The following is a 22,864-nucleotide window of genomic DNA, read 5'->3' as shown; positions in this document are numbered from 1 at the left end:
CTTTATAACTTCCTTATATCTCCACTAGAATTTTCCAGTAATCATCATCCAGATAAGATTTTGTCCTAAAACTTTGTCTCAAAGATAAGGTTCTCTTTTCTGAGAGAACAAAACTAACACAATAGTTTAGTTATGGAAGAGAGAATCAAAAATCTATTTTTTAAATGGGCTTGAACTTTAAAACATATAAATATATCTACTACATACTGTTAGGTTAAATATTACATGTAGTCTGATATATTTATAAAAATATGTATATATGTATAAAAATATGTATAACATTCTCCATGTCTGGTAGATATGATTTAGCAAAGTTTCCTTTTATACCTTATTCTTTTGATCCTTAATTTTTTGGGCATTAAATGTATATAAACATTATACACTGAAGAAAAAAACTCCTCGAAGAGAAAAGAAATGGCTCAGTGTAGGGAAATTTTGAGATTTTATTGTTTAAAAGTGATCTTGTCTACATTTGGGTGGCCTAGAAATTAGAGCTTTAAGCATTTTAGATGAAGGCATAAGACAGCAAGGAGAACCCTATCTGCTGATGAGTCCTCAAAGAGGTGCAGTGAAAACAGGATAATTGTCAAGGGCAAAATATCATTTAATGTTACCCATAGTCAGAGGTAACCAGATAAAGTTGTAGAATTAAAATAAGCTCTACTTAGCAAAGTAAACTTAACTCAAAGTTCAGATTGGATATATTAATTGGAAACAGCAAAAATCCTGTTTCTAAGTTAATGAAAATAACTCATTAATGATTCTTTAATTATGAATAACAATGAAAAGTCTACTTTTCAGAAGAAATATGCAGAATTTCTGTTTTATGATATAATGGAGATGATATAATGGACTGTTTTTCCACTTTTATCTCTTCCTTCCTATACACTAATTATTTGTTGATCTCAATTGTAGTCTCTCAACTGTATTTATTTATTCTGGAAAATAGTACACAGCACATGAGAGTAATCTCCATCAAAATGAATGCATTTCTTTTCATCTTTTCTGGCCTGGTTAGCTTTGTTGATTTGGGTATGTGCTAATGAGGCGGGTCCTGAAGATTCAAACTCCATCCCAATTAGCTGTTCATAGAGAAGTAAATTCCATGGACACACACTGAGAGTATCAGCCAAGCATCTGATTAAGGCTTGTTAGTGGTCAGAAATAGGACTACAATTGTGTGACAAACTTGATGGTTTTCATTATCACAATTGAATAAAAATTTCAAAACCTCCTTTTACATTGGTGCATTAATAGCTGCTTCTCCAGTATTCCTGATATCTGTAATGGCAGCAACAATCAAAATAGAAGCCAGAAACCTGAGAATCAACCTTAATGCCTCCTTCAGTCTTTGTCCCTTATGTCCAATCCATCACCATATCTTGCTGATTTTTGTCTCTTGAGTATATCTGGAAACTATGTACTTGCCACCAGCCCTTATGTGACTACCCTAGAAAAAGTTACCATGAACTCTTGCTAGGATACTGCCTTAGCTGTTCACTGTAGACTTACACTTTCAATACTGCCATCCCCATTCTCCACCTGTGGCTTATATAATTATCTTAAAAAAACATATACAAATATAAACTTACTCTCCTTCTTAAAGCCTTTTAATGGCTTCTCACTGCTTGCCAAATGAAGACTGAATTCCTTAAAGTCACATAAGAAAACCTTCATGATCTGGCTTCTCTTACCAATCCAGCCTTATCTTGCTCACCAGGTAATGACACTCCCCAGTACCTATCATATTACATAATCTGACACTTACCAAATTACAGTGAAGAATAAACAAGTCTCCTGCCACTCTCACTCTTGCTCATGTTGTTTCAGACACAGAGATTTTCTTCACTTTTTCCAATGCTGCTCCATACTTAGGGCCTGGGTGTCTGCTGTTCCTTGTCTCAAATAATCTAAGCCTTCCTTTCCTGTTGCCCGGTTCATTCATGATCTTAGCTTATGCAGATGTTCCTCTGAGAAACTTTTCATCATTTAGATCAGATCGGTGTCTTCTATTATATGTTCTAATTTCCTTGAGAACATTTCTCAAATTTTTAAGTATTTACATATTTGGTTATTATGAGTTTCCCTTACTGCACTGTAAGCTCTATGAAACCAGAGGAAACACTGACTTTGCTTACCAATTTTTTTAAGTTTTTTTTTTTTTAATTCTCTTTTAGTTCTCTCATTTTTAAGAGAGAGATGGACAGAGTGCAAGCAGGGGAGGGTCAGAGAGAGGGACACATAGAATCTGAAGCAGGATCCAGGCTCTGAGCTGTCAGCACAGAGCCTGAGCAGGGTTCCAGCTCACGAACTGTGAGATCATGACCTGAGCCAAAGTTGGATGTATAACCGAGCCACCGAGGCGCCCCACCAGTTGTTTTTTTCTTAATTCAGAGTAATGTGTCAAATATTTTGTTAAACAACAGTGAATGACTATATTCCCTCCACTTTGATCCTGTAAAAGCCAATCCAAAGACTTTCCCAAAGATTCATTATCTTCAATTTATTATTTTTCATACTATCACATTTTTTAGAAATTGCCAACTCCTTGAAATTACCAACATCGGTAAATGTTATCATATTCACTGTTTTTTTCTCATTGTTTTGGATACTATCTATTACTTCACATGCCACCTATACTTCTGTCTTTAACTTTTTCCAGTAGTCTAAGTTTTTTCTTCTTAGTTCCATCCCATCCACTACAAGAACTACCCTCTCATGGATGATGTTCAAATCGACCTCATTCTCCAGGCCTGCATCTTTTATATAGATTAAAGATTTCTGCTGAATATTACTCTTTACACCCTAAATCAGTAATCAACTTGCTCTTCATCCCTAAAAACCAAATTCTTCTCCTGGATTCTTTATCTTGTTAATTTCACCACCATTATGCTACCATTTTTCTAGTGAACTATTTCAACTATGTTCAAACCTGTTGAACTATCTTTGCCTCCATTTCCCTTGTGTTCTAAATGTAATCAGTTTTGCCTCCTCATTTCTGTCATTTTTAACCTTTTTTAAATTCCATTCTGCTTCACAGAAATTAATATAAATTTTCTACTGTCCATACAATGTAATAGCATCCTAACTCATGCTTCCCTTATGCCCTATTCCCAAATTTGCCCCTGCCAAATTGGTCTTCCTAAATAGGGTCCCACCCTCTTACAAGAATGTGGAGCTTTAAACATATTAGTCCCCTTCTCAGGGATTGTTAGTGTCTACCTTTTGCATACTGACTGAGGTACAAATGCCTAGCTAATACCCACAACTTTTCTTAAATATGTCTAATATACCTTGCCAGATCTCTGTACATTTCAATTTTACTGGAAAGCATAACTTGCCTAGAACATACTCACCTTTCTAAATTCTTTGAGCTTTACCTTACTATTTCACTTTGCTAAAGTGAATTATGGTCTAGGGGCAGGGGGTGAGAAAGGGGGAGTCCTACCCATTCTTGAACATTCATGTCGAATGCCATCTTTTTACCTGATACGCTTCTTGAAATTCATAACACCTTTTCACACCTCTTTTATGGAACAGATATTTTGCTTTATATTATAACCACTGGGTCCTTGTCTTGTTTCCTTAATAGAGACTGTAAGCTCCTTAAGAGCAGGCATTATTTCTTATTAATTTTATGTTCCCTGCAATGCCAATTTCAGAGATTGGCATATACTAGGTGCTCAATTAATGTTTGTTGAATTAAACTAAATATGTAGGAAACCAAACTAATAAAAATGTATATATAGAGAAAAATATTCAAGAAATCACTGAAATTTGTACATCAGAATGTATAGAATAAAGAATTTATTGTTTCTGCTGTATCATTCATTTTATTATAACATTTAATAATAATAATATTTATGTTTTTAGGACTTAATTATCTTCAAATTTTCTAATAAAAAAATTAATGTGATGTTCCCAAATGCTTTGTGAGATAGAATAGTCATATGCTCATTCTATACATCCGAAAACTGCTGCATAGAGATTTTATAACTAACCTGTTGAAGATTACATGACTGACAACACAACCAGAATTAAAATCAGGGTCTTTTGACCTTTGTCATCCTAACGTATTGTCTTCTAATCTCAGTATTATTTTTCTGCATATATAAAGTGAATTAATATATTAATGGAACTTAAGGTACAAGTCCTATTTTATTTAAAGTTTAAATATGTATAGCATATATTTTTCTGGATATTCTGAAAGATGATGGGAAGTTTGAAAAACTCTTTAATACAAAAAGAAGGAATGCCAATAATTCGAATGTATTCATTATCTGCAAGTATGTATACATGCACACAATCGGATGTTTATGTGTATACATGTGTATATCAGCATATATACATAACCATATCTGATTGAAAATGCTAGGCACGTTATTATCTCTCCCAACCTCATGATTTTAGAATAAGGATTTTACTGACTGTCTCTCAGAGGCCACACTCATCTCTTGACAAGGAATCATTAATATTATATCATACATTATTTCAAAAGAGACAAAATTGGGAATGATTCTCATCAAAATATAATCATATTCATTTTTGTTGAAATTATCTCTAAGAGACCAGCATAAAATAAGGCTCATACACTGCAACCAGTTCTATTATTTTACTTGTGTATTATTTTATTTGTGTATGGGTACCTGAACATGAATAAAGCAGGTTCAGATCCTTTGTGACACTCTGAAATTCTGGATCTAGACCCCACTGGCAATTGTACAGGAACACGTTTAAACTTCAGTTGTCATCTTCATTCATCCTTAGCACTAATGTAGTCTCAACAGAGGAATTGGAAATGCCATGGTAGTAACATGAAATGTTCTGATATCAAAATATACATAAAATATTTTTTTCTGACACATTCACACTGAGAACCTGGTGTGACTAAGAGGTTTAAGTGCTTGCAAGTGCACTGATGTTGCAGAAGAAATGGCATGACTTAGTACAAAGAAAGTCTATTTTTGTAATTTCTCCCCTAGAAAAGAGCTTGAAAGTACCATGGCTATTTCCACCGAGCTATATCTAAAAGAGATTTCTAGAATGTTAAATCTATGCTGACAGTGAACAAAAATCAATTTCCTAAAGGTGAAATTTAAATAAGTCAAAGGTTTAAGGGAGATAAATGTTTATATTTATCATTAATCTAAGAAGAATGTCTTGTGTCTTCATAAAGGGTTTTCTAATATTGCTACACCTATCCCTTCAAATGAATGTATTTCTATCTTTAAGAAGAAGATTAAAAAAATATTGATTTTTGCAACTCGATAGGACAAGAGCAGTACCCTATATGAAATGCAATCTCTTCCTTTAGAGAGGAAAATGTGGTTCTAATGAATGCTGACAAGGGCAACATTTCAGCCTTTTTAAGTAGTTTTAATAATAAAATTTGATTTGTTACATTTCTCAGAAAAAAACTTTACATTTGGATTCCTTTTTTGTACATTGTGAGTTGGTTGGGTCTATTATTGAGGGGGAGGGGGAGGCAGGTGGACTGCCTTTATTAACTAAAGTGTAAACTTTACAGCTTACTCATGTTGAGCTTGTAACTATTCTTATGCTTCCTTTTCACTTGCGATTCATTCCTTCAAGCATGCATTAATTCAACAGATCTATGGAACGTGCTACGATGAGCCAGGCACGGTATTTTTTTTTCTTTTTTTTTTTAATGTTTATTTATTTTTGAGACAGGGAGAGATAGAGCATGAACGGGAGAGGGTCAGAGAGAGAGGGAGACACAGAATCTGAAACAGGCTCCAGGCTCTGAGCTGTCAGCCCAGAGCCCGACATGGGGCTGGAACTCACGGACCGCGAGATCATGACCTGAGCCGAAGTCGGACGCTTAACCGACTGAGCCACCCAGGCGCCCCCAGGCACGGTATTAAGGACTGGGAATGCAGTGTGAACAACACGGATGACACTGCCTCTTCTCAAGTTAATATCATTAATTTAAGTGGACCTTTCTTTTCTTTTTTTTAAAGGTTATCTAGTCTCAATCATCTGAGTGGGAAAAAGCACTAAACCTGAGTAAAAGATTTATATAAATGCTTACACTAGCTCTATTCAATTCTCAGTAAATATCTTTTAAATATATCCCAACCACCTAGTATTTCTTCATATTGATTCCACTCTTGTTTCGCACTGCAAAACTTGTAGGGATAACATTGAAATACAGGATAACTCTCTATTTCCACAGACAATAGTTAGAAAAGCTCAAAGGACCTAGCTCATTAACCCAACATACCATTAGGCTATGGAGCTGTAGTGGCCAAAATGGGGTCATCACAAAAGGAAGGAAGTATGTAGCTCTGAAGAAACATGCTGGAGCCTCTGTGAAGGTCAGATACTCAAAGAGCCCTCTCTTCTCTCAGTCTTGATATTTTGCAAACTTATTAGGAAAAATTATAAAGTAAATGTATTAAAAATTCTGAAGATGTAGTGACGTAAGCAAACTATCTTTTTGTAAAGTTAGTTCTGAATTGAAACTTATATATATATTTTTTTTAAAAAGGGGGATATACTTACCAGGGACTTAATGAAATCTGCAATGCTGTGCAGTCAATTGAAAAAGACACTATATTGAAAGCCTTTGGTTAAATATGCCAGTTTCTAAAGAAGCTATTACTAGTCTGACTTTCCTTATCCTTAAGTAAAGTAATACTTATCTGATTAGCTATTGCAAGCCAACCCTCCAGAATTGAGTTGGAAGTATAAAGAAAGAATAACCTAGAAATTAAATCATTGGATTTGTAGGACATCCTATATTTTATTTCTAGTACTTCCGTGCCAAACTCTAAAAATTGCAATCAATTTCAATGACCGTGAAGCAATAGTTTTCATAGAGACATTATAGTCAAGGCTATTTAATTTCCATTTAATCAATGATTAAATTGTAAAAAAGATGTTTCTGTTCTGAAATAATATGAAAGCCTTCTTTAGGATGATGGATGCATGTATGCATTTATCCATCATTTGTTTCACAACCACAACAAAATGAGTCATTTCAATGAGCCAGGCATTCATGAATGGGACAGACAAAAAGATCTACTCTTAGGGAGCTCCTAATATAGTGGAGTAGACACACACTCATAACCCTGCCATCACAAACAACAACATAGCAACAACAAAATAACTATATTATATGTTAAACAGGACAAGTATTACAGAAAAAGTAAATACAACAGTGGAGAAGAAAGAGTTGGAACTTTAGAATGTTGTGATATCATTTTTTAATAGGTTTGACATTGATTTAAGAAATTGATAATGATTCATGACAAAGCAACAAAGAGAAAAAAAATCCATTCTCTATCAAATCACCAAACAATGAAAATTACCTGAAAATTGATTTTTTTTCTCTTTTCCCCCACAGTGGGTGGTAAGCAAAAGAAACCAAGAACTTCACGTGCCTAAAACTGACTAGAAATTAAATAGTTTTCTCAGGGCACTTGGGTGGCTCAGTTGCTTAAGCACCTGACACTGGATTTGAGCTCAGGTCATGATCTCATGGTTAGTGAGATCGAGCCCAGCACTGGGTTCTGTGCTGATAGTGCAGAGCCTGCTTGGGATTCTCTCTCTCCTTTTCTTTCTGCCTCTGTCTCTCTCTCTCTCTCTCTCTCTCTCTCTCTCTCTCTCAAAAATAAATAGACTTAAAAAAAGAAATTAAATAGTTCTCAAATGACTTGAAAAAGCTAGAACTTATTTTTAATAGAATTTTAAAAATATAAAATCTTGATATTAAAAAATCTTACATGCACCTATGAGTGTTGTACACATCTCCCTTCTGCTGTGTCACATTTTGTTTTAGAAGACGTATGAAAAGGGGCCATTTTCAGGTAAGCTCTCACTTTTCGGCCATAGAAAATTCAGAGATACATTTAAGCCATATGAAACTTCTGATGTGTTAAACCACATTTACAGAGAAGAAAGAAAGCAAAACAAAAATGAAATTACTGACTACTTATGATAAGTAGTGTAAACATTACATTTAATGTTTAAGTCACTAGCTTACACGTAGAGTGTTTGTACCTTGATAAATCTGCATTAGTTACTTGGAAATATAGCTCAACTAGTTGTCTTAACAACATATTGCATACCGGGGTGCCTGGGTGGCTCAGTCGGCTGGCCAGCCGTCTGACTTCAGCTCAGGTCATGAACTTACAGTCAGTGAGTTGGAGTCCCGCATCAGGCTCTGTTGAAAGCTCGGAGCCTGGAGCCTGCTTCACATTCTGTGTCTCCCTCTCTCTCTGCTCCTTCCCCTCTTGTGCTCTCTCAAAAGTGAATAAATGTTAAAAGAAATTTAAAAACAAAAAAAACCACAACATATTGCATACCAATTTGAAACTGGGTTTCTTAATGACTTTAAACTATCCTATAGTGAGCAGGACACACATTATAATTTTTCATATTGGTAGAATGAATATGCATTTAGGTACGCAATTTTTTTACAATCATTATGCAAATGCATACATTTTTCTCATTTTGAATATAGTAATCATGTTTAAAATTAGATTTCATTCAGGGCACTGATTTGCACAAAGGATGACTTAACAAATATTTTTAATAAATGATAATAAATATTTAGGAAATAACTTGCAGGTAATGAAGATTTTACATACTTTACTTAATATGCAATTTAATAATTATTATTATTAAATAATAACATTGTGAATTAGATATTATTGCTATGTCCACTTTAAAATAAATTTGTTATATATTATGTCAGGTCACATAGTCTGGGCATGAAACTCACCTCTGCTATTAGTAGCTGTCTGATCCATTTTTTACTTCTATATGCCTTAATTTTCCCATCTGTATAGTGGGGATAATAATAGTATCTATCTCATGACTAATATGAGAATTAAATAAATTAAAAGATGTGAAATTCTCTGAACAACGTATTTGCATACTAAGCACTCACTATATGTAACTTCTATGGTGGTGGTGGTTAGTGTCATAGGTAAGAACCTGAAGCTTAAAGAAAATAAGATGGCATAACTAGAAACCAGCTGAACAAAGACACAAAATCAACTCTCTTACCTTCAAATCTTTTACCTTTCCAAAGTTCTGTGTGACCCATTACAATTTGGATGATTGAAAAGTTGAGCTTGTCCAGATGTAGAAAAAATGTTTATAGGTGTATGTGTGTCATTGGGAAGCTCTGTAAAATTAAAAGTCTATTTCAGGGGCACCTGGGTGGCTCAATCAGTAAAGTGTCCAACTTCAGCTCAGGTCATGATCTCATGGCTTGTGAGTTTGAGACCCGTGTCGGACTCTGTGCTGACAGCTCAGAGGCTGGAGCCTGCTTCAGATTCTGTGTCTCCTTCCCTCTCTGCCCCTCCTCTGCTTGTGCTCTCTCTCCAAGATAAATAAACATTAAAAAAATAACAATTTAAATTTAACAGTTAATTAAAAATAAAAGTCTATTTCAAAATGTAATTTTACTTGGGGCACCTGGGTTGAGCATCTGACTCTTGGCTTCAGCTCAGGTCATAGTCTTGCAGTTTGTAGGTTCGAGTTCCGTGTTGGGCTGTGTTGACAGTGTAGGGCCTGACTGGAATTCCCTCTCCCTCTCTTTCTATCCCTCCCCCACTTGTGCTCTCTCTCGCCTTTCTCTCAAAATAAACTATAAAAAAGCATTTAAATGTAAATTTTACTTGAAATTTTTCTCATCTTTTGAGAAATGATTCTTTATCAATTTAATTTGCCTGTGCCTTTATTATATCATTGTTCCATCACGTCTGGTAAATTGGATTCAAGTATGTAATATTTTAATAGAACAGAATAAACAAAGAAACACCACTATATATTAAATTAGTCTTACATATTTTCTTCATTTGGGTAAATTAGAAATGAACTCTGAGACCTAGAAGTGGCTTGACATGAGTGTAATATACACTTTCCTTTGTGTACTTCTCTTTGATTTAATTTTGGCACTATTTTGTGATGAGATGTATCCAAACAGAAGACAATACCAAGAACTCACCATTACTGACAAGCATTCTGACCTTCAAAGGGTGTGAGCGGAGTAAAGGAACACAGGACAACACACAACTCTATTTCCACTTTCCCATCTTTCTCTTCCACAAACTGATGGCATGACAAACCAGCTCCGATTCCTTCTTTGTGAATCTTCCTGACCACTTTTATTGACCTGGGTTATACTGAGTTCTGGTTCACAAAAGTAGACGATACACAACAGTTCTAGAAAAACAGTGGTCTAAATGCACAATGCCCACCCTGGGAAGGTACATTAACTTCTGAAGGCTTTACATTTCTTTTCACTAGTGATATCTGACAGATGTCTACCTGTAAGATTACCCTGCAAAGTCTCACAAATTTATCTGATAGCTAAGGCTTCTACCTGAGTGCTCTTAAATGTGTAAAGTTTTGACTCTAAGTCTCTCTATCTTGTGAGGCCAATTTTTATTATACAGAAGCAATAGTATTTTATTAAAGTGTGGAGCATCAACTATGATTTATAAAAGTCACTACTTGAGGGGCACCTGGGTGGCTCAGTGAGTTATGACTCATGATCTCCTATTTCTTGAGCCTGAACCCCATCTCAGGCTCCTCACTGCCAGTGTGGGATTCTCTCTCTCCCTCTCTCTTTGCCCCTCCTTTGTGTGCTCCCTCTCTCAAAATAAACTTAAAAAAATAAAAAATAAAAGTCATTACGTGAAGATTTTAGTAAAATCTTCAAATGTAAATTAGATTTTATTATTTAATTTAATCTGACCAGTGTCTCTCGTTGTTGCCCCTACTGAAGGGCATGTTCTCTCACCACTCACAAGCACAGTTTATATTATGTTGTCTTGTTCTAACTTGATCTTGCTTTTAATTGATTTGAAGGTTGGCAAATTCTGGGCATGTCGTGGCTTACTACAGTGGGCAAACGAAGCCTTAGAATTCTTTCTACACATCCTCTGATGTGAGTGGGCAGTGTCGAGGCTGATATTCTTGCTGAAATCCAATCTAGCAACTCAAAATTAACCACTCTGTAAAGCCCAAGTCATGTTTCCCTCTCCTGTGATACATCTCCTCAGCTAAGTTTCAACTTCCTTAGGGATCCCAAACTATAATGTGTATGAATGTAAACTGTTTTATAAATATCTCTTTTGATATCTTTTTTTCCCTCTTGAATGTAGACTCCTTTTTTAAATTCAGCCCCCAAAGCTTAAACAGCATCAGGTATATGTTGTTTAACAGTTGGTTGGCTGTTGGACTATAAAGTCTGTGGAATTAAAGCACAAATAAAGATCCCTCTGGCAATAATATTAACTTGGTGACAAGCCCCAAAATCCTGAGTCAGAGTTCCTTGAGTTCTTCTGCCTAATACCAGTCTGAGATCGGGCTGAGTTTAGAATTAGCTGTTCCCCTTTCTACGGGAAAAACACTATAGAGCAGTTCTCCTAAAACATATGAGAAAAAAAAAAACGACGAAAAAGGCTACAAATTTGGGAAATAATGAGAACAAAGGAAAGGAAAAGAAAAAGTAGTCTATAGCATCCCAGAGAGAGGAACACACATGGAGAGATGCTTAGTCACATGGATGATAAAGCCTTGCAGATGCTGCTGAGCTATCCTGGAACCCCAAATGTGGTAAAAAGCTCAGGAAGCCTGGCTGCAAGGCAGTCTCTGTGTTTCCATCAGGTCTTTATTGCCCTATTACAGCTCATATCCTTACAATAAACTATCCTTTATTTTTTTTTAATTTTTTTAACGTTTATTTATTTTTGAGACAGAAAGAGACAGAGCATGAACAGGGGAGGAGCAGAGAGAGAGGGAGACACAGAATCTGAAACAGGCTCCAGGCTCTGAGCTGTCAGCACAGAGCCCGACATGGGGCTCGAACTCATGGACTGTGAGATCATGACCTGAGCTGAAGTCGGACGCTTAACTGACCAAGCCACCCAGGCGCCCAACCATCCTTTAATTAAGGCATCCTTAGAGAATTTCAACCGCTCACCAGGCTGAGAAAAGTGTTAATTTATTTAATCATTTAATAAATAGAACTACATATTGTGTTGGGTTATGTAACGGTTGCTATAATGTGCATGATGTATTTCTAATACCTGCCAGTTAGGCCATAATTACAATTTTATTCTCCTTGTTCAAAAATATAGTATCTAATGTTATATAGGCAGAGGATTAGTAAGTTCTTTTTCAGTAAATTATGAGAGAGCCATTGATTTACTATTTTTATAACCCTCTTTCTCCAAATATGACTTGAAGACCCTCTTTCTCCAAATGTGGTTTCTGATGGCAGCAACCATTTTTATTTATTACTGATTTCCTCATTTAAGCAATTCTCAAAGTATTATTCAAAGATACCTTCATCAGAATCACATGGAGTGCTTGAAAAGATATGTATTTTGAGACTCTGTGCTGAACGAATCAGAAATTTAGGAAAATGTAACCTAGGAATTGCATTTAACAGACTCCCCAAGTGAAACTTACGCATATCACATTTTGCAAACTCTTACCTGAAGATATTGCCCACAATACTTTAAAAAGAGACAAGCAGAGTGACGCCTGGGTGGCTCAGTCAGTTTGAGCATCTGACTCTTGATTTTGGCTCAGGTCATGATCTGAGGGTCGCGGGATGCAGCCTCATGTCAGGCTTCATAGTGAGCATGGAGTCTGCTTAAGATTCTCTCTCTCTTTCTCTCTCTCTCTCTCTCCCCCTCTGCCTGTCTCTCTCACTCTGTAAAACAAACAAACAAACAAACAAATAAATAAATAAATAAATAAATAAATAAATAAAAGACAAGCAGGGAAGCACTCAGTTGCTGGGCTGTACAGTACCATTTCAAACAAGATCACTTACTAACAAACACTGAGACACATGACTGCCTGAGACTGTCTCTCCAGTTTAGGTCACAAAAGGTAGGGAAGTTAGATCTCTGCTATTTCAAAGGTACCAGATTTGGGATATAAAAAGTGGATTATATTTCCAGAGCAGATTTACCTCACTCTACTCTAATGGGGTAAAGAGTGCCCACATAGTAGAACGCGATGTAGAGCCCCCGATAGGAGTTAGTTGAATGATGTATCCCAAGCCAAAAGTAATCACCAATGGGAGACTATTTATAAATGAATGTCTTCCCAGTAAGGTTTTTGCTTTTCTTATTGACTCTGTAAACCACAAGATAGATGAGAGATGATGACCATCTTAAAAAAGGCCACGACCTCACCACCCCCAATGTGTGTCTGGCTGCCCATGTTATAAGTCAAGGAATCAGCTAAATTGCCATGGACACTCAAAATCAAACAGTCTCCTTTCCCTCTTCTTTCTTGTTCCATCTTCCCCTTGGAGTAAAGACATATGAGAGAGACAGTTAAGAGAAGCAGACCAAATTCACCTATCCCATGATATGAGCTACTGGGGCCTCACTGAAACTACAAAGGTAGAAAGGCAAGAGCTCTAAGTCCACTACAGAGCCTTGTTTTATGACACTAATGCTTTGCCCACTGTGCTAACAAGGTACCTTAGATCTGTGTTTCAAAATGTGTAGAATAGATTCTCACTAACTGAATCAAACTGTCTTAATAACCCAAGGTGAAAAGGAACATCTGGAAATAGAGTAAGATATCAAACAATAATCTTGATGCCCAGTAAAAATGGTAGTAATAAAACAAAGTGGAAAGCAACTATAAATAAAACCATTTTCTGTTTATACCTTAGATGAAACTCTTTACAGAGCACAGCAAAAAATTTACAGAAGCATACCATAAATGAAATGGTTTCATTATAAGGCTTAAAAGCTGACTCATGATCCATATAGGCTACCCTTAATGACAGCAGTATGATAGACACCATATCTCTAAGGGTAACAGCAGTTTCCAAGCAGTTCTAAGTCACCAATTAAACACAGCCCTCACCTCAATTCCCCTCAGGATTACAGAGGCTGGTTTACTTCTCACTGGCTAATTAAGAAGTGAATACCAGGAAATTAGGATGCCTGAAAACACATCCTAAATTCTGCTGATCTTTTAGAATTGGGATGTGGAGGGTGAACTGGATCTTGTGTAACATTTGCTTACGCTTGGGAAAGTGCATGTCTTAAAGATGCTTCTTCTCAAGATTGTTACATTGACAAAGGCGAATCACAACTGTAGTGAGAGATAATGGGTGGCTTTAAATGAGCCATAAAGCCAGTCTATTGACTAAAACTAATTACTTGGCACCAGTGGTTGCCTATGATAACAGAGTATTCATTGAGTACAACATAGAAAATTAGAATTATGTGATTACGTCTTCAAATCAGGTAAGAAACTAACCATTGTTTTTCTATTAGAAAAACTGATACCCACTTTAACACTGTGGATTGAATAATAACTTATTAACCCCTTGCCAACCAAACTGTTAAGTTCTTTATTGTGCCTGTGCTCCAGAAGACTACATGAGGCTTTTAAAGTAGTAATTTGGTTAAACATGAGAAGGACATGAAAATACAGCAATGAAATTCTAGAGTATACATATGTGGTTTCTCTTAATGCAGGGAAGAATAAACTTTTAATTTTGAGAAGAACCAAAATCTTTGGCAGCACCTTGTGAAATATTCATTATTTAGTATTGGATGACAAAAGGGTTTATTATAAATTTAAGAGAGCCTATATAATTCTAATGGCTAACCAGGTAATTCTTTGGGCACAAATTCTTTCTTTATAATCATTACTATGAGAATCTGAAAGCAAATGTACTACTACCTCACTGGCAATTACAAGTGCCAAATTATTAAGTGCATTAACGATTTTAGGCAATTGGAGCCCCACTTAATGCACTGGAGTAGCAATTTACTAAATGGACTTGAGTGGCCTGACAAATCTAATGCACCCCACAAGGGTAAGCACTCAATCACTTTATTTCCATTTAGATCATCTCTATATTCAAGAAGAGCAGTATTTTGGGAGTTAAAAATTATCATTGAGAAATGAAAAAGAGAAAAATATACCATAACATGAGCAATTTAGGAGTTGCATTTTCTTGAGAAGTCAGAGATTTTAAAAGGCTCTTTTTAGAATATTAAAAATTTTTAAGTCAGTTGTGACAAATTATAGTCAACAAAGCAAAGATTCAGAGTAAAAACTATCTTGAAATCTTATCTGCAAATGATAAACACTGGAATGTGAAGTTGCTCAAAGGGGGAAAAAAGTCTCTCATAAGTAAATAGCTAAACATTCAAGGTCATTCAATTAACAAGCAAACAAAACATTTGACCTTATGAACCTAACACAACAGTTAACTTTTGTAAAAACATGCAAAACACAAGACTGTAAATATAGTCTATGTATTGACTATTTAAGAAAGTTTTTTTCATTAATTTGGTTGGTTTTAATTTGTATTTCAGTTCAGACTTCAAAGAGAACACTGCATACAATCTCCCCTGAGTTGCTTTTCTAAGTGAAAGTAAGTTTACTCTAAGAATTCTTGATACAGAATCTTGCAACTGGCTATATTTATGCAAATATTTTTTGAAATGCAGTTATAATTGATGAATGCCAATGGATACATTTAATAATCAAGTCTCTTGTATGAGTATTCCATAGTTATGGTTGCACAAGTTCACCATATATTAAGTGAGGTCCAAAATTATTTCAAAAGTAGATTTTATCAATGCTTCATTTCATAGTGTGGAAAGTTTCTTGTGTTTTTGCTACACAATGTTGATCATAGGAAATAAGGACTCACATGGGATATTTCAGGTAGTGAAGGATAAGATTAAGGACATACATGGGTACAAGAGATCCTGAATTTCACATACATCTAAGAGGAACTTCCATGTGACTGAAAACTAGAATTCTTTTTGCATCCAAGGCTTTGGCAAGCCCCTGGCCAGCAGGACTTCAAGGTGTGCATAATAATGCTCCCCACTTACAGTGGCTCAACTCTTCTGTATGTTTCTATATGAACCTATCTGTGTCTCCTTCTGTTACCAGTTGGCTCCCTTATTCATGCAACAAATACTTATGAAGTGTCTACTATATACCAGAATCTGTTCTTGGCATGTAGAAACATCAGTATAAAAGTATAAGAACATCAGTGAACCCAACAAATAAATACCTAGACTTTCTGGAATGTCTATGTAGTTGCAGAAACACTGAGAGTAAACAATAATTTTTAAAATTAAATTATATAGCATATTAGAAGATGATACACATTATGGAAAAAGAAGAAAAATACTATACATTTGGGCAAACTATTAAGAAAGCTTGGTGCTCATTCTTTTGGCATGGACGGGTAGTTCAAGCCACATAATCCCTGGCCTACATAAAGGAATCTTCGCCTTGGCTCTATCCTTTAACCCCAATAAAAGCCAAGACTAGTCACCCCTTCTTGCTAACTCAAGCAATTTTTAGACATATTTGAGAGCCTCGTTTTGTTAGCAATCAAACTCTTTGTATCCTTTTAGTGTGTGTGTGTGTGTGTGTGTGTGTGTGTGTGTGTGTGTGTGTTGCCATCAGTCTTGACATCCTACCAATTTTGGATGGAGTTCCATCTCTCCTCAGAGGAGTGAGCATGACACCATATGATCAACCAGGGACATGCTCAAATGTCTTACATTTATGACTCACTTTCCTGTTCACTTCAGGCAAATTAGGCATTCTAGGTCCTTATAAATATCTGTGATGTTTCTTCTAGGCTAGTAAACATGATCAGGACATTGCTTTGATTATATTTATAACTTAAATATATCCTATTAGACGTTATCTTCTACTCTTAAAACCATCTCAGATTATACTCGGTAAAGTTATCAAACCAATTTATTTAGAGAAGACTACAGAATGTGCTAAAGAATGGAATACTTGCAATGGAAACTGTGCCCAAATACACACCCTTCTCTTAATAACTGCTAACATTTCAATGCCTTGCTTCCAAAGAAATATGAAAATTACCAGATATTTGTAAAGTCATTTTCTTTTCCACTTTTTTCTCAATCCCCTGACAGAGCAGACAAAACAAGAGGGATTTCTCAGATGCCTGACTAGAATCAAAGTTTTGTTTTGTTTTGTTGTTTGCTTTCTTTTCCCAGTGGTTGAGGGATGACACAACTTCCAAGAGAACTAATGCTATCTCTTCAACATCCACCAAGCTAGAACAATCGGTCTTAAATTATCCCATGCATTTCAACATTCCAGATTGCCAAGGAGAAAACAGCATGCATAAGAATATTATATCAATCCAACATTCACAACTTTAAAATATCACAACCATATATGCAAGTCAATACCACTCAGAACACTACTAATGGAAAAATTTCATAGCAATATACAAACATAAATTATTATGAGTAGTAATTTTTGTTATTAATAAATGTTATTAATAATTAGCTATCTGGAGATTTAAAAAGAAAGAAGCTGAAGTGTCTATTCTTCCAAAGACTCGAATGAGCAAAAATAAGTTAAATTAAGCAAGCTGAAATCATATATTTCAAAATACACTTTAGGGGGTGCCTGACTGGCGACTCTTGGGGTCATGAGGTCAAGCCTTACATTGGGCAGAGAGATTACTTTAAAAAATACCACTTGAAAAAAAATACCACTTAGCAATCATTTTAGAAGTTATCCTATTTCCAGCATATATAATATTTGACATATTTTGAGGAACTGAGTCAGCTCTGTTTTAGGAGATACTGGATTTTCTTTCTTTCTTTTTTTTTCATTGCTTCCCCAAACTGATAAGTTGGATTCTTAAAGACAAGCACATTATTCAAACTGTTTCTCATTTTTGACACGATGATACAATAAAAAAAAAAATCTTCCCTATCATTTATGATAAACGATCCTAACCACTTTTTTTTTATCCATGCCTATGGTGAAATAGAAAATACACATTTGGGGGCTGCCTGGATGACTCAGTTAAGCACACAACTCTTGATTTTGGCTCAGGTCATGATCTCATAGTTCCATGGGATCAAGCCCTCTGTCAGGCTCTAAGCTACCAACCCAGAGCCTGCTTGGGATTCTCTCTCTCCCTTTCTCTCTGCCTTTCCTCCACTTATACTCACAACAGAAAGAAAAGAAAAGAAAAGAAAAGAAAAGAAAAGAAAAGAAAAGAAAAGAAAAGAAAAGAAAAGAGAAAAAAAGAAAAGAAACAAAAGAAGGAAGGAAGGAAAGAAGGAAGGATGGAAAGAAGGAAAGAAGGAAGAAAATACATTTGGTCTTTGTCCCTGGCACACAGCTCCTAAAACTCCTGAAATATCCTGAGTAATAAGACTGGCTTTGGTATGCTAATGAGATAAACTTAGTTGAGGGACTATCAGTAAACTGGGAATTCCTCAACCTGATGAAGGATATCTATAAAAAACAAAAACAAAAAAAAACCTCTACAGCTAACATTATATATAATAATGAAAGTCTATTCTAAAATAGTGAATAAGGAAGGGATGTCCAATCTCACCACTCCTATTCAACATTGTGCTAGAGATCCTAGCCTGTGCAACAAAGCAAGAAAAAGCAATAAAAGGCATAAGTTTGGAAGGGAAGATGTAAAAACTGTTTTTATTCACAGCAATATGATTGTCTACATAGAGAAACCCCCCCAAAATATACAAAAAGAGTTGTTAGAAATATATAATAATTCAATTATGTTTCTATATAATAACAATGAAAAAATGGAAATTGACATTTAAGAAACAATAAGATTTATAATAGTAAGAAATTTGAAATTTAGCTATAAATTTCACAGAAGATATCTATTTGCTGAAAAGTTCAAAACACTGGTGAAAAAATTCCAAAGAGCTGAAGTAAATGGAAAGATTTTTAAGTTCAAGGATTGGAAGACAATATTTTATAGATTTAAAAGTCCCAAAATTGATCCGTGGATTTAATGCATCCCAATAACAATCCCATAGGGATTTTTTTTTTGGTTGACAAGCATTTCTATAAATTACATGAAAAATACAAAAGAACTATAATTTTCAACACAATTTGAAAAATGAAGAGTAAAATTGGATAATACAGATCTTTCTTGACTTGTGATAGGGTTACAACCCAATAAACCCATCACAAATTAACGAGAGTGTAAGTCTAAAATGTATGTAATACATCTAACCTACCAAACATCGTAACTTAGCCTAGCCAAAGTTAAATCTGCTCAGACACTTAAATTAGCCCATAGTTGGGCAAAACCATCTACTAAAAATTGTTTTGCAATAAAATGGTTGAATATTTCATATATTTTACTGAATACTATACTGAAAATGAAAGTCAGAATGGTTGTCTGGGTACAGAATGGTTGTAAGTATATTGCTTGTTTACCCTGTGTTCACATGGCTGACTGATGGCTGTGACTGCCACTGCCCAGCATTACCTGAGTACAGTATCACATATTGCTAGTCTGGGAAAAGATCAAAATTCAAAATTCAAAATACAGTTTCTACTAAATGCATATCACTTTCACACCACTGTAAAGTTGAGAAATCATAAGTTGAACCATCACAGGCTGAGGACCATCTGTACACAGTATTTGATTTCAAGGCCATGTTAATTAAAAGAGTGTAGTATGGTGAAAGCATGGGTACAGGGATCATTGTAACAGAATAGAGTATTCAGATATATACCTACACATCTAAGGTCAATTAATTTTTGACAAAAATGACAAGGTAATTTAATGAAAAAAAGACAAATCTGTTTAGCATATGGTGCTGTTGCCTGATCATAAGTTATTTATAATACTATGGCATGCAAAATATTTCTTCCCCTTCTAAGTTTGCCAAAAGTCTCATCCCATAATATAGCCAGCAAAAAAATCCATAATCTTGCTTTCTGTATCAAATCCAGATGGACAGGACTCTCTCTATAATTAAGTTACTTAGATACAGCTACTAAAGTGTAACCTAAGATATAAAGAGATGTGCTGGCTCTCTACCCACACTCAACATACAGTTGTAGGACAGTTGTAGGACAGTTGTAGGACAAGGTTACTACTAAAAACATTGCTATCCATACTAATTCTGAAATCCATGTAAATAAATGTTAGAAGTTCCTCAATACCCATAAGCTTCTTTAAAACTCTACAGTTTGATTCAGAAGATCCATCAGATTATCCACTAAATTCTTCAGAGGGCCTTGTGTGTGAAGCACCACAATTGATATTTCTGAGGCCCTAAAAAAGGAATTTTGCATTTATATTCGTGGTTTCATATGTAGACAATGATTTCCTTGCAGTGCCCTACATTTTGTCTTTCCTTGGAAGCTTTTGCTTAATTTTACCATTGTTTGTCTTCTAGAAAGCCTGAGAATTCTCAATGCTATACTCCTGATCATTCACGGGGAACAGTCCCTCCATTGTTTGTTTCTTTCACATTTTACTGTAAGCAGCAAGACACCACCTAGGCTGCATGTCCATCATGTCAGCTAGCAACTTCCTTAGCAAGACCATTCAGTGCATTAAGTATATTTTATGACGCTCTCACCCATTACAAGTATCTGCTTCCCTTTGATTTTTAATAAGATTTTCCTCACTTTCTTTTAAGTCCTCACCTATAGCCTCCTCAAAAGCCATGATACTTCTACAAAGGATAATCGACTATGATAGTTTTTTAAAATGTCTACAAAATTTTTGACTGTCCTGCAACAAATCTAATTACTCTTTCCTTGAACAAAAACTTTTTTTTAATGAATAGGAGGCAGTACAATGGATACGGCATGGTTTCTTGGGCCAGATTTTAAAGATCAGTGCAGTTTCTGCCCAGCTCTGTCTCAGGACTATCAACATTGAAATTTACTCACTGGTGTAGGGAAGCCCAAATCCCATGGAGAAGTTTCCAGTGGGTGTTTTAGTTTCCAGTCTCTGCTAAAGATGCTCCTGATAACCAACATCAACTGCCTTGCATGTGAATGAGAAAGACTTTGAGGAGACTCCAGCCCTGGCCACCATCTGACTGCAACCTATGAGAGGCTGTGAGCAAAAAACATCCACCTGTGTCATCATCCCCTTGAACCATAGAAATAGAAATGGAGGATTTTTATTATAGCAAATCTAAGTGTAGGATGGTTTGTTATGCAACAACGGATTAGAAAATCATTTAGTTCAAAAAATCAATTACTCCTATGCATGACATTAATAGAATAAAGGACTATGTTCATTTGAGTAGACAAAATGGTTCAAGATACAAACGTACCTAAAGCCAAAGAAAGAAGCTTATTTTCATGGGTTTTTTTTTCAATGGTATCTGGGAGAAAAGAGGCCTTTTATCATTGATCACAAAGCTGTGAGTATGTGATCCTAGAGTTGCAAAACTGAATGCATGTAGTTTTTGAAGAAATACAGTTAAAGAGAATACAGCCAGAATACAGATGGGTACAGAAATAAGAGCTAGAGAGACAGCTCTGAATATATTTTAATCTGAAGTTCTGATCACCAGTGCTTTTCCTTTAATTTTCTTATGTGTACCAATAAACTATCTCCTTAATGTTTTTCCACCAAAGATAGCTCAGGTTGAGTCCTTGCACTTGCAAACAAACTTCATTCTTTCTCATGATCCTTTCTAATTTTAATGTCCTGTTTTATTTATAAATATATTCTATATAAGGACAGAGCAGAATATTTAAAAAAATGACAGCATTTGATCGCGATAATGTAATCTAATATTGTTGTAGAAGAAAAAGACATTATCAGAGGATTAAATAAATTTTGCACAGAAAAAAAGGAACACAAAACTGGTACACATTCTCTGTTTTGTTTTGTTTACTAATTTGAAGAAGGCAAGCCAGAGAAGGGCTGGGCCCTTGAAAACATACAATGCTTAAGACTGCTTTTCTTCAGACATTAAAAAAAATCCTATGTAAGAATTTTAGACATATTGGGGGGCCTGGCATAACCTTTTACTTCTTTTCCCCCAAAGAGCAGCAAACATAGATGAAAAAATAATTTTGTGAAAGCAACAATAGAAGGGGAGGCATGGTGAAGACAACACAGAAACAGAGGAAGAAATGGTGCCAAGGCTTTAAGAGTCTCACAAACGTGCTGTGGTAAAACTTAGTGGAAGGTTCACAAACAGGTGAAGAAGCCAGAGACTTCAAATGGACAGGATTCACACTCTAGAAGCAGGAAGACTTGACGAAGAATAGCGTAAGTGTGAGGGATCTATAAAGTCTATAAAATGAATTCCTTGTATATTGAAAGATGGGCTTTCATATTTGTTCTTGTTTGTTGCAGTTTTTCTGAAATGTCACTTAAAAATACACACACACACACACACACACACACACACACACACACACACGTATTTATATAACAATGCCATTGATCCATTCGAAAAAAATAAAAGTTTACAATGTAATATTCACCTTCTCCCTGGACCAACCCCCTGAGTACGGATTATGGCTCTTGAGTACTGGTTCCCCTCTGTGTTCAAGGTTAACTCTTATCAATGATTTCTCCTGGAAATAAGATTTTAAAATGTGCTTTTTCACTCAGGGTAGAATAGCAATCCATCGCTGTGTCCTGTTATTGTGTCAATGTTTAAGAAGAGGCACACTATGTGGGAGCTATGAGTCCATTAGTTCTTCATAGTTAATTTATGCAACAAAAAAGTGACAACGCCAGCAGTAACAGGCATCACAAAGATGATGTGTGTCCAACGGCCCCTATAGAGATGCAGTCATGAGGTTGTGGGAACCAGAGACAGCTGTGTCTTATAAAATCGCGAAACTCTTTAACCTAACAAACAGTTAGATCTCAGTTGAAAGCACTTCAGATTGACCTGATTTTGCCTCCTTTATGCAAGGGATTGAATGGACCCCCATGGCATGCTCGGTAGCCTATACAGCTGACTATGACAGCAGAGGGTGCCTTTCTCTGGAATCTGTTGTGCAAGTATCTGCTTCAGAATGGAGTCTAGAACCCTTGATGGGAAGG

Source organism: Panthera tigris, chromosome B3, assembly GCF_018350195.1.
Source record: "Panthera tigris isolate Pti1 chromosome B3, P.tigris_Pti1_mat1.1, whole genome shotgun sequence".
NCBI classification, from domain to species: Eukaryota; Metazoa; Chordata; class Mammalia; order Carnivora; family Felidae; genus Panthera; species Panthera tigris.
The sequence above is the reverse complement of the archived record's forward strand: the minus strand, read 5'-3'. Positions refer to the sequence as shown.